The sequence below is a fragment of the Neoarius graeffei genome, chromosome 10, assembly GCF_027579695.1.
Source record: "Neoarius graeffei isolate fNeoGra1 chromosome 10, fNeoGra1.pri, whole genome shotgun sequence".
Lineage (NCBI taxonomy): Eukaryota > Metazoa > Chordata > Actinopteri > Siluriformes > Ariidae > Neoarius > Neoarius graeffei.
Window position 1 is genome coordinate 57,746,262 of NC_083578.1, and position 10,842 is coordinate 57,757,103.

Here is a 10,842-nt window from a genome sequence, read left to right on the forward strand (position 1 = left end):
GTTTAGCACTCGGACTCTTTTACTATGGAGCCATGCAGTTTTAATATGTACAGAAAGAGGTTTGGCATTGTCTTGCTGAAAGAAGGGAGGCCTTCCTTGAAAAAGATTTTGTCTGGATGGCAGCATATTGCTCCGAAACATGTATATATCATTCAGCATTAATGATGCCTTCCCAGATGTACAAGCTCCCCATGTTATGTGCACAAATGCACTCTCATACCATCACAGATGCCGGCTTTTGAACTGTGCCCTGATAACAAGCCAAATGGTCCCTCTCCTCTTCAGATTGGAGGACGTGGTGTCCACGTTTTCTAAAAAGAATTTCTAATTCTGATTCATCAGACCTCGGAACAATTTTCCACTTTGGCTCCGTGCACTGTAAAAGAGCTCAGGCCCAGAGAAGGTGGTGGTGTTTCTGGATTTTGTTTATATCTTGTTTTAACTTGCATTTGTGGGTGCAGTGATTAACTGTGTTCACAGACGATGGTTTTCTGAAGTGTTCCTGAGCCCATACAGTGATTTCCACTCCAGACACATGTGTGCTTTTAATGCAGTGTTGCCTGGGGGCCTGAAGATCACAGGCATCCAATGTCAGTTTTCAGCCTTGTCTCTTGCATACAGAGATTTCTCCAGATTCTCTGAATCTTTTAATGCTATTACGTATCAGAGATGATGTGATCCTCAAATTCTTTGCAATTTTACATTGAGGAACATTATTCTTAAATTGCTGCACTGTTTGCTCACAGTCTTTCACAGAGCGGTGAACCCCTCCCCATCTTTACTTCTGAGAGACCCGGCCTCTCTGGGATGCTCTCTTTTTATACCCAATCATGTTACTGACCTGTTGCCAATTAACCTAATTAGTTTTTTGGGGTTTTTTTTAGCATTACACAACTTTTTCAGTCTTTTGTTGCCCCTGCCCCAACTTTTCTGAAACATGTTGCTGAAATCAAATTCAAAATGAACATATATTTTTCAAAAAAAAATTCTGTTTCAAAATTTGATGCTGTCTTTCTACTATTTTCAATTAAATATACAGTTTCCATGAATTGCAAATCTTCACATTCTGTTTTTATCTATGTTTTACACAGTGTCCCAACATTTTTGGAATCGGGGTTGTAATTCACCATAATCTGTAATCTATTCTTGGGTCAAAATGTTCTATAGAGAAAATGAGCATAGTATATACCATTTCACAATGTCTCATCTCATTATCTCTAGCCGCTTTATCCTGTTCTACAGGGTCGCAGGCAAGCTGGAGCCTATCCCAGCTGACTACAGGCGAAAGGCGGGGTACACCCTGGACAAGTCGCCAGGTCATCACAGGGCTGACACATAGACACAGACAACCATTCACACCTACGGTCAATTTAGAGTCACCAGTTAACCTAACCTGCATGTCTTTGGACTGTGGGGGAAACCGGAGCACCCGGAGGAAACCCACGCGGACACGGGGAGAACATGCAAACTCCACACAGAAAGGCCCTCGCCGGCCACGGGGCTCAAACCCGGACCTTCTTGCTGTGAGGCGACAGCGCTAACCACTACACCACCGTGCCACCCCATTTCACAATGTGAAAAAAGCATTTTAGTATGGCACCATTTTGACCCAAATAGACCACAGCAGTTGATTTTTCATCATCTGGATATGGACAGCATTTTATGCCTCCACTTCATCCACAAACATGAGGCTGTCTCAATTTAGATATATTAAATATAATAACCAAACTTTATATGTATGATTCTGATTATATGTAGCTTTAATGGGTAACACAGTTGCGGGACTTGTGGGGAAGTCATGGCCTAATGGTTGGAGAAGCAGCTTTGGGACCAAAAGGTCACTGGTTTGACTCCCTAGACCAGCAGGAATGGCTGAAGCGCCCTTGAGCAAGTCACCTGGGCATGTTGGACATTGCTCTGGAGAAGATTATCTGTCAGACACGCAGCTTGTGAACACGCAAGGCAGGCAATTGCTTGGGGGCCACCTGGCCCATGAGAGTCGGGGCCTGAGGGCTTATTTATTTTGTTTTTTTATTGTTTTTATTGTTCTTTACCATTGTATTTTCACATTTGGAATTTAAAAAACTTTGGTTTCATACACTTTTCGTTGGTGTCAGATTATTTATAACATATTCATGATGAGGGGCGACACGGTGGTGTAGTGGTTAGCGCTGTCGCCTCACAGCAAGAAGGTCCTGGGTTCGAGCCCCATGGCCGGCGAGGGCCTTTCTGTGCAGAGTTTGCATGTTCTCCCCGTGTCCGCGTGGGTTTCCTCCGGGTGCTCCGGTTTCCCCCACAGTCCAAAGACATGCAGGTTAGGTTAACTGGTGACTCTAAATTGACCGTAGGTGTGAATGTGAGTGTGAATGGTTGTCTGTGTCTATGTGTCAGCCCTGTGATGACCTGGCGACTTGTCCAGGGTGTACCCCGCCTTTCGCCCGTGGTCAGCTGGGATAGGCTCCAGCTTGCCTGCGACCCTGTAGAAGGATAAAGCGGCTAGAGATAATGAGATGAGATATTCATGATGAACACTGGTCAGAAGGGCCTCCTGGAAATTTTTGCTTGGGGCCACAACAGACTCTCGAATCACCTCTGGTATCTGCTAAATGTTTCTGAGCAGAAGGTTGCAGGTTCAAATCTCAGGGCTGCTTGAGAGTAAATGTAGGCCTTTAAGCCTGAGCTGCTCAGCTCTGTGGGCTGGATTCTGCCTAAATTGTACATCACTTTTCTCTAAAGTGTCTTCCAAATTAAAAGAAATTTCATTAAATTAAAAAAAGCAAACGTTTATATATTTCTTTCCTGTGAGTCAGTGAGGAAAAGCGCACTTTATTGACAAAATGAAAGAAGCTGTTTCAGTTTGGAGTAACGGGGCGCTTACTTTGTTGTGTCCACTGCAGGAATGTTCCTGTTTTTTTTTCTCTCAGCTCTGACTGAAATCTTTTTTCCTTCAACTTCCAGTGTGGAAAAGTGTCATGTGTAGTGTCCGTTTATGCACTCCCAGCCTGGAAAATCCTTCTTTCAGCTAATAAGCGTTTAAACAGCAGCAGCACAGAGACAAACAGGACATATTCAAGCAGGACGGAGTTCATTTCAGCCCCTTCTCCTTCTCTTCTCTTCTCTTCTCCTCCACACTTCAGCGACGCAGTCCAGCCTGGATGTTCAACCCGGAAGTGAAGTTCGGAAAATACTTCAGGATTCAGAACACGTTATCTAACCCGTCCAGATAGCTTTTCCATGCCGAGAGCACAACTGTACACATCTGTACGGTTTACAGAAGTAAGAATAAAGTGAAGCACGGATTTGAACCTGATGAATTTCAACCGAACTTGATTCGACGTCGCTGTGGAGCAGCCAATAGGTGTGGACACGCCTTCCAGCGACAACAGCACGGCTCACATTACACCTTTCACCTCACAATTACTTTTCCCTTGCACACTTTTATCGTGCTACAGCATCTTAAATAAATAAATAAATAAAAATAAAAAAATCACTTCAGGGAGATTCATTCGAGGGTAAAATCAAAGCACCTGATAACGTCTGTGGTAAAGTTTCCTCTGTCCCTCGACAGCAACAACAACAGTGATAATAATAATAATAAAAGTTTTAGGAGCATTATCTAAGCTCAATGCTCTTACAAGTTCATAGAACTAAAAACTTTAAAATTTAACGTAAATTATACTTTAATAAATAATACTAATTATAATGTAATTAATTAAAATAATAATGTACATTTTAGGAGCATTATCTAAGCTCAATGCTCTTACAAGTTCAAAGAACTAAAAACTTTAAAATTTAACTTAATTTATACTTTAATTAATAATAATAATAATAATAATAATAATTTAATTAGGGTGGCACGGTGGTGTAGTGGTTAGCGCTGGCGCCTCACAGCAAGAAGGTCCGGGTTCGAGCCCCGTGGCCGGCGAGGGCCTTTCTGTGTGGAGTTTGCATGTTCTCCCCGTGTCCGCGTGGGTTTCCTCCGGGTGCTCCGGTTTCCCCCACAGTCCAAAGACATGCAGGTTAGGTTAACTGGTGACTCTAAATTGACCGTAGGTGTGAATGTGAGTGTGAATGGTTGTCTGTGTCTATGTGTCAGCCCTGTGATGACCTGGCGACTTGTCCAGGGTGTACCCCGCCTTTCGCCCGTAGTCAGCTGGGATAGGCTCCAGCTTGCCTGCAACCCTGTAGAACAGGATAAAGCGGCTAGAGATAATGAGATGAGATGAGATAATGTAATTAATTAAAATAATAATATACATTTTAGGAGCATTATCTAAGCTCAATGCTCTTACAAGTTCAAAGAACTAAAAACTTTAAAATTTAACTTAATTTATACTTTAATTAATAATAATAATAATAATAATAATTTAATTAGGGCAGCACGGTGGTGTAGTGGTTAGCGCTGGCGCCTCACAGCAAGAAGGTCCGGGTTCGAGCCCCGTGGCCGGCGAGGGCCTTTCTGTGCGGAGTTTGCATGTTCTCCCCGTGTCCGCGTGGGTTTCCTCCGGGTGCTCCGGTTTCCCCCACAGTCCAAAGACATGCAGATTAGGTTAACTGGTGGCTCTAAATTGACCGTAGGTGTGAACGTGAGTGTGAATGGTTGTCTGTGTCTATGTGTCGGACCTGTGATGACCTGGCGACTTGTCCAGGGTGTACCCCGCCTCTCGCCCGTAGTCAGCTGGGATAGGCTCCAGCTTGCCTGCGACCCTGTAGAACAGGATAAAGCGACTAGAGATAATGAGATGAGATAATTGAATTAATTAAAATAATAATAATAATAAACACAGCATTAGTCCCTTCACAATCCCCAAGCCTATACACATCAGACAGCAGAGAAACAATCAAACGTGAAAGTATTTGAGAGACATAGGGGAGAGCGGGGAAACTTGGGGCAGTTTGTATTCCCATAAATTAATTTCAACCAGGGGTGGCACGGAGCCCTGCGATGACCTGGAGACTTGTCCAGGGTGTACCCCGCCTCTTGCCCATAGTCAGCTGGGATAGGCTCCAGCTTGCCTGCGACCCTGTAGGACAGGATAAGTGGCTACAGATAATGGATGGATGGATGGAGGGGCGGCATGGTGGTGTCGTGGTTAGCACTGTTGCCTCACAGCAAGAAGGTTCTGGGTTCGAGCCCAGCAGCCGACGAGGGCCTTTCCGTGTGGAGTTTGCATGTTCTCCCTGTGTCTGTGTGGGTTTTCTCCAGGCGCTCTGGTTTCCCCCACAGTCCAAAGACACGCAGGTTAGGCTAATTGGTGGCTCTAAATTGACTGTAGGTGTGAATGGTTGTTTGCCTCTATGTGTTAGCCCTGTGATGACCAGGGTGTACCCTGCCTCTCACCCATAGTTAGCTGGGATAGGCTCCAGTTTGCCTGCGACTTCTGTAGGACAGGATAAGCGGCTACAGATAATGGATGGATAATTTCAACCAGTCAGGTTTTAGATTATGTTCGATGTCCCCCCCCCTTAGAGCCATGAAGCTGGACACTGCAGTGTAGTTCAATATTTTTGTCAGTCAAAACTTGTATTTCCATGAATATGATTCTCTATATATGATTTTGAATGAAACTGAAATAAAAACTAAGTTAAAAAAAACCTTGTATTTCCTACCTCACAGTCCACCGCCATGTTATGGTGTAATGTCTGCTGGTGAATTTGTTAGGAGTTTAGGTGGCATGGTGGTGCAGTGGCATTGCCTCACAGCAAGAAGGTTTCAGGTTCGAACCTCATGGGGGTCTTTCTGTGTGGATTTTGCTTGTTCTCCCTGTGTCTGCATTCGCCCCTTTACTAAATTCCAGCATGCTGGGAACTTCTGGTGGCTTGGCTCACATTGCTGATAATGGAACAAATATTGGGCTATAAAATCCTTTTCTATGTTTGAATATTGAATGTAAGCTGAAATGTGATGTTATTAGATTGTCTGTCTTTATTTGTCGAGTTACTGGTTCCATGGTATTTTTCGTCAGCACGGAAGCTAATCGGTCATTATTATCACGTTGTCTTTGGCTCTGACTGACTGCACTGCCACTGCATTCTGTGGTGCCCTCTATTATAATCTAATTGTACTAGCAGATGTCCAGTGAGAAATAAATCCTATGATGTAGATTGTATGTTAAACATTTAATGCTTAGCCGAGGCTTAGCAACAATCATCTTAGCCACTAGCTGCTTGACTCTAATTTTAATGCCTTTACCTCTTCTGCTTTCCAGTGCAACCAGAGGCAATCTACATTGATCCCAGTGGTCCATGGCGGTGAATAAAATATTTGGAAAGTAATTACTGATGATTCACTTCATGAATTGAAGAGAGCCCATCCATTTGTAAGGGTGTAAAGCAGACCGGAATTCAGACATTTATGCTCAGATACTATTACACCTGTCACCCCACTGACACCAGATGTTTATCAGTCTGCTGGGCTGACACAGAAATGTTCAAAGAAATTTCATCACTGACATTGAACAGACAGGGCTGAAAGTTATACTGTCAGTCAGTGAAGTCTGCAGAATGCAGTAGCAGTGCAGTCAGTCAGAGTCAAAGACAATGCGATAATATAAGGATGATCGATTAAAAGCTTCTGCGCTGATGATAAATACTATGGAACCAGTAACTAGACCAGGGGTCACCAAACTACGGCCCGCGGGCCAGATCCGGCCCGCCACCCCCCTTTGACCGGCCCCCCAGCCCCTCTGCCCCCCATCACTTGAACCGGCCCTATGAGGCAATCCCCAAAAGTGGTCATGGCCTATTTTTTTAAATTGCTTTTTGGCAAATAATAACATGTCTGCATCTTGTATTTTGTTGATTTTATCAATTAAAATTGATATTTAGTTATAAAATGAACTATTCATATTTTCCGAATTTTCGTCATATGCTCGCGATCAAGCAGTGACAGGCAGCGCATGCGCAGAGAACTGTCAGTGTTCAGGACAGCAAAATGGCTAGCGGTCAGCGAAAAGCTGACAGAGAGTGCAGAGTTTTTAAACAACAGTGGACCACCGATTATTTTTTCGTTCAGTGTAAGGACCGTGCAGTTTGTCTTGTATGTAAAGAAAGTGTGCTGGTTTTCAAAGAATATAATCTGCGTCGTCACTACGAAACCCGTCACAAAGAGTATGCTAGTTTGCGAGGGCAAACAAGAGAAGACAGGATTTGGAGGATGAAATGCAGACTGGCTGCACAACAGAATGTATTCCTTCACCAAACCCAGATCAACCAGGCTGCTGTCCGAGCTAGCTATAAGGTAGCTCACCTACTAGCTACCCATGGAAAGCCGTTTACTGACGGGGACTTTGTTAAAGTATGCATGCTTGCTGTGGCCGAGGAGGTGTGTGTCGACAAGAAGGATGCGCTCAACGCGGTGAGTCTCTCCGCACCTACTATGACCAGGCGAACCGAAGATCTGGGGGACAACGTGTATGACCAGCTGAATGAGAAAGCGTCAGAATTCGAGTTTTTTGCTTTGGCCATGGATGAGAGCAATGACGTGCAGGACACAGCACAACTGCTGTGATCTATTGATCTATTGCTCATATTATTATCAGGGATGCAAACAGCGCGCCTTTTGGCAGATGGCGCCTTTTTCACGGCTGAATCGCGCAGATCTGAATTTTTTTTTTTGGGGGGGGCGTTGGAGTGTCTGATTATAATTTCAAAGTAAATTCTGTATTAAAATTACTAAATAAGCAAATCCGTTACAGTTCATGAAACAGGAAGTATAAGGATGAGGAAAAAATAGTTTAAATCGGGAAGCTGCGCACATTTGTGCAGCCTGAGCGGCAGGACTGCGTAAATGTGCGCAGCTTCCCGATTTAAACTGTTTTTTCCTCATCCTTATACTTCCTGTTTCATGGACTGTAACGGATTTGCTTATTTAGTAATTTTAATGCAGAATTTACTTTGAAATTATAATCAGACACTCCAACGCCCCCCCCCCAAAAAAAATCGGATCTGCGCGATTCAGCCGTGAAAAAGGCGCCATCCGCCAAAAGGCGTGCTGTTTGCATCCCTGTATTATAATTTCACTGTTTTTTAAAATGTATTTATTTTATAGGCCTATTTACTTGACCTTTATTAAGTGCTGCATACAATTATTTATATTATTAATAATATCAACAGGCCTACCTACAATTTATAATTTTCCACTCACCTTTGCCAGTGTCAATCACCTCAACTAGGCAGATGTTTCTTACCTTGACAGCTTTGATATTATTTTTATTAGAAAATAAATAAATGGAATATCAGTGGTATTTCAAATTAAAACAAAGTGTGAAGACTTGATTACTACTTTTGCAAACCACTAGTAAAGATAAACAAATATGTGCCAGGAATCAAGTGTTGATATAGTAGTGTGGATATAGTAGTGTGGGGATATAGTAGTGTGGGTATAGTAGTGGGGATATAGTAGTGGGGATGGCTGTGCCAGGCTAGTAATCTCTACTACACAATGAGGCCTGCTGGTGGTCATATTTGTCTGGGTCATACAATTCTATGTGATATAGCTGACCCGACCCCGGCCCCCATCACAGTCAGGAACGACAATGTGGCCCCCAGAGAAAAAAGTTTGGTGACCCCTGAACTAGACAAATAAAGACAATCTAATAACATCACATTTCAGCTTATATTCAATATTTGAACATAGAAAATGATTTTATAGCCCAATATTTGTTTTTGTACCATTATCAGCAACGTGACCCGAGCCACTGTAAGTTTCCAGGGCGCAATGCATGCTGGGATTTGGTAAAAGGGCGAATGGGTTTCCCTCTGGGTGCTCTGGTTTCCCCTACAGTTCAAAGACCTGCAGATTAGGTACAATGGGGCCTCTGTAATTGGTGCAAGCTGTAGTGGTTTCCCAGCCATAATATATGTATATACAGTGGTGCTTGAAAGTTTGTGAACCCTTTAGAATTTTCTATATTTCTTCATAAATATGACCTAAAGCATCATCAGATTTTCACACAAGTCCTAAAAGTAGATAAAGAGAACCCAGTTAAACAAATGAGACAAAAATATTATACTTGGTCATTTATTTATTGAGGAAAATGATCCAATATTACATATCTGTGAGTGGCAAAAGTATGTGAACCTCTAGGATTAGCAGTTAATTTGAAGGTGAAATTAGAGTCAGGTGTTTTCAATCAATGGGATGACAATCAGGTGTGAGTGGGCACCCTGTTTTATTTAAAGAACAGGGATCTATCAAAGTCTGATCTTCACAACACGTTTGTGGAAGTGTATCATGGCATGAACAAAGAAGATTTCTGAGAACCTCAGAAAAAGCATTGTTGATGCTCATCAGGCTGGAAAAGGTTACAAAACCATCTCTAAAGAGTTTGGACTCCACCAATCCACAGTCAGACAGATTGTGTAGAAATGGAGGAAATTCAAGACCATCGTTACCCTCCCCAGGAGTGGTTGACCAACAAAGATCACTCCAAGAGCAAGGTGTGTAATAGTCGGCGAGGTCACAAAGGACCCCAGGGTAACTTCTAAGCAACTGAAGGCCTCTCTCACATTGGCTAATGTTCATGAGTCCACCATCAGGAGAACACTGAACAACCTTCTTCTTCTCCGTGCTCTCGCGGAAGGCGGTTGCATTCTCGGTCTCTCCCTTCCCTTATCTTTCCTGCTTCTGCTGTCTTGTTTGTCTAGTGTCTATACTTTTGAGAGACTCTCTCCGCACTGCTCTCCAAACTAAAAACCATGGAATTGATAAACTGGTCTCTTCATGTAACTGACACAATCTTCTCGATGAGAAGCCTGAGTTCAGGGGAACCAGCCTGTCCTGCCGGAACGTTCGCAGCTGGCTACACGACGGATGCGTGGGAGTGGTGGTGGGTCATGTGCCTGGCAGTTCTTTCTATGGAGGACATTGAAGACATCTACCTATTCGGAACCATGATTACAGGACTTTTGCTGATTGGATTAGGCATTGCCCTGGTTTATCGAGGAAATCAGAAAACGGTGACAGCTGTTCAAAGCCCCATAAAGCTGCCCGACATGATTGAAGCAGTGAGCAGAGCTGTCGGCACTCAGACCGTGGTTATTCAGAACTTGAACTGCAATATGGATAACATCTTGGAGAAGCTTTCGGCTTTGCAGAGGAAAATGGATTTGAGGGACCAGTGTGGACTATCAGAGTAGTTGTGTAAAGGAATGCGTCTGCTCAACCCAAAGACCAAACAAGCCCAATCTTATCTGCTTTCAGCTCTCCCAGACAGCACTGGCCTTGGCCAAGGCCGTTGGCCAAGGCCGTTGCTGGGAAAACAATTCCCCCTGGAGGCCACTGCTGTTAGACTCTCTCATATTCCTCCCCCCTCTTCCTGCGGTCGCTGCTTCACCCCCAGTGTGACAAGCGGGTGCATGACCAGCACCATCATGGCTGCAGGAGCGGACGGCTGCTTGCTTGCGCTGGGTTACATCTACCTCCTCCCCTCCTCCCCTTTTTATTAAATATAGGAATGCATTTTTGATAGCTATTTTGTCACTGCTATAGCAAGTTATGAGTGTTTGAAATATGCTATGTAATATATCAGTCCATATGTCAAAGCAATGGCTGTAAACGAGATTCGTTGAGACCTGTGCGAGACATCGTAGGATGGAAGTAAAACGTACAGCAGAAATCAAAGTGACCAACATCTGCCAACGTTGTCAAAAGACGCGCGCGCCCTCTTTCGAATGCTGATGTAATCAAGCCGGAAGTTTTGTTTGTTTTGATAGCAATCAGGAAAGTTTGAAAAAAGTAGGCGGTAATCATCATTTAAACTCGTTTTTGTGCAATACTTTGTTTGGAAAACAGTTTTCAAAATGGCGGCACTGACACTTGGCTGACATGTCACGTTTTGA

The 10,842-nt window shown here is 43.6% G+C and overlaps 1 protein-coding gene across 1 annotated transcript in view; it reads right to left on the bottom strand.

Moving 5' to 3' along the window:
* porcnl (porcupine O-acyltransferase like) overlaps positions 1-3,326 on the bottom strand; it is a 39,214-nt gene extending 35,888 nt beyond the window's left edge. Inside the window, exon 1 of the mRNA XM_060931941.1 lies at positions 2,879-3,326. The gene's annotated coding sequence lies outside the window, so the exon portion shown is untranslated. The remainder of the gene's footprint in view (positions 1-2,878) is intronic.
* Between the last annotated feature and the right edge of the window lie 7,516 nt (positions 3,327-10,842).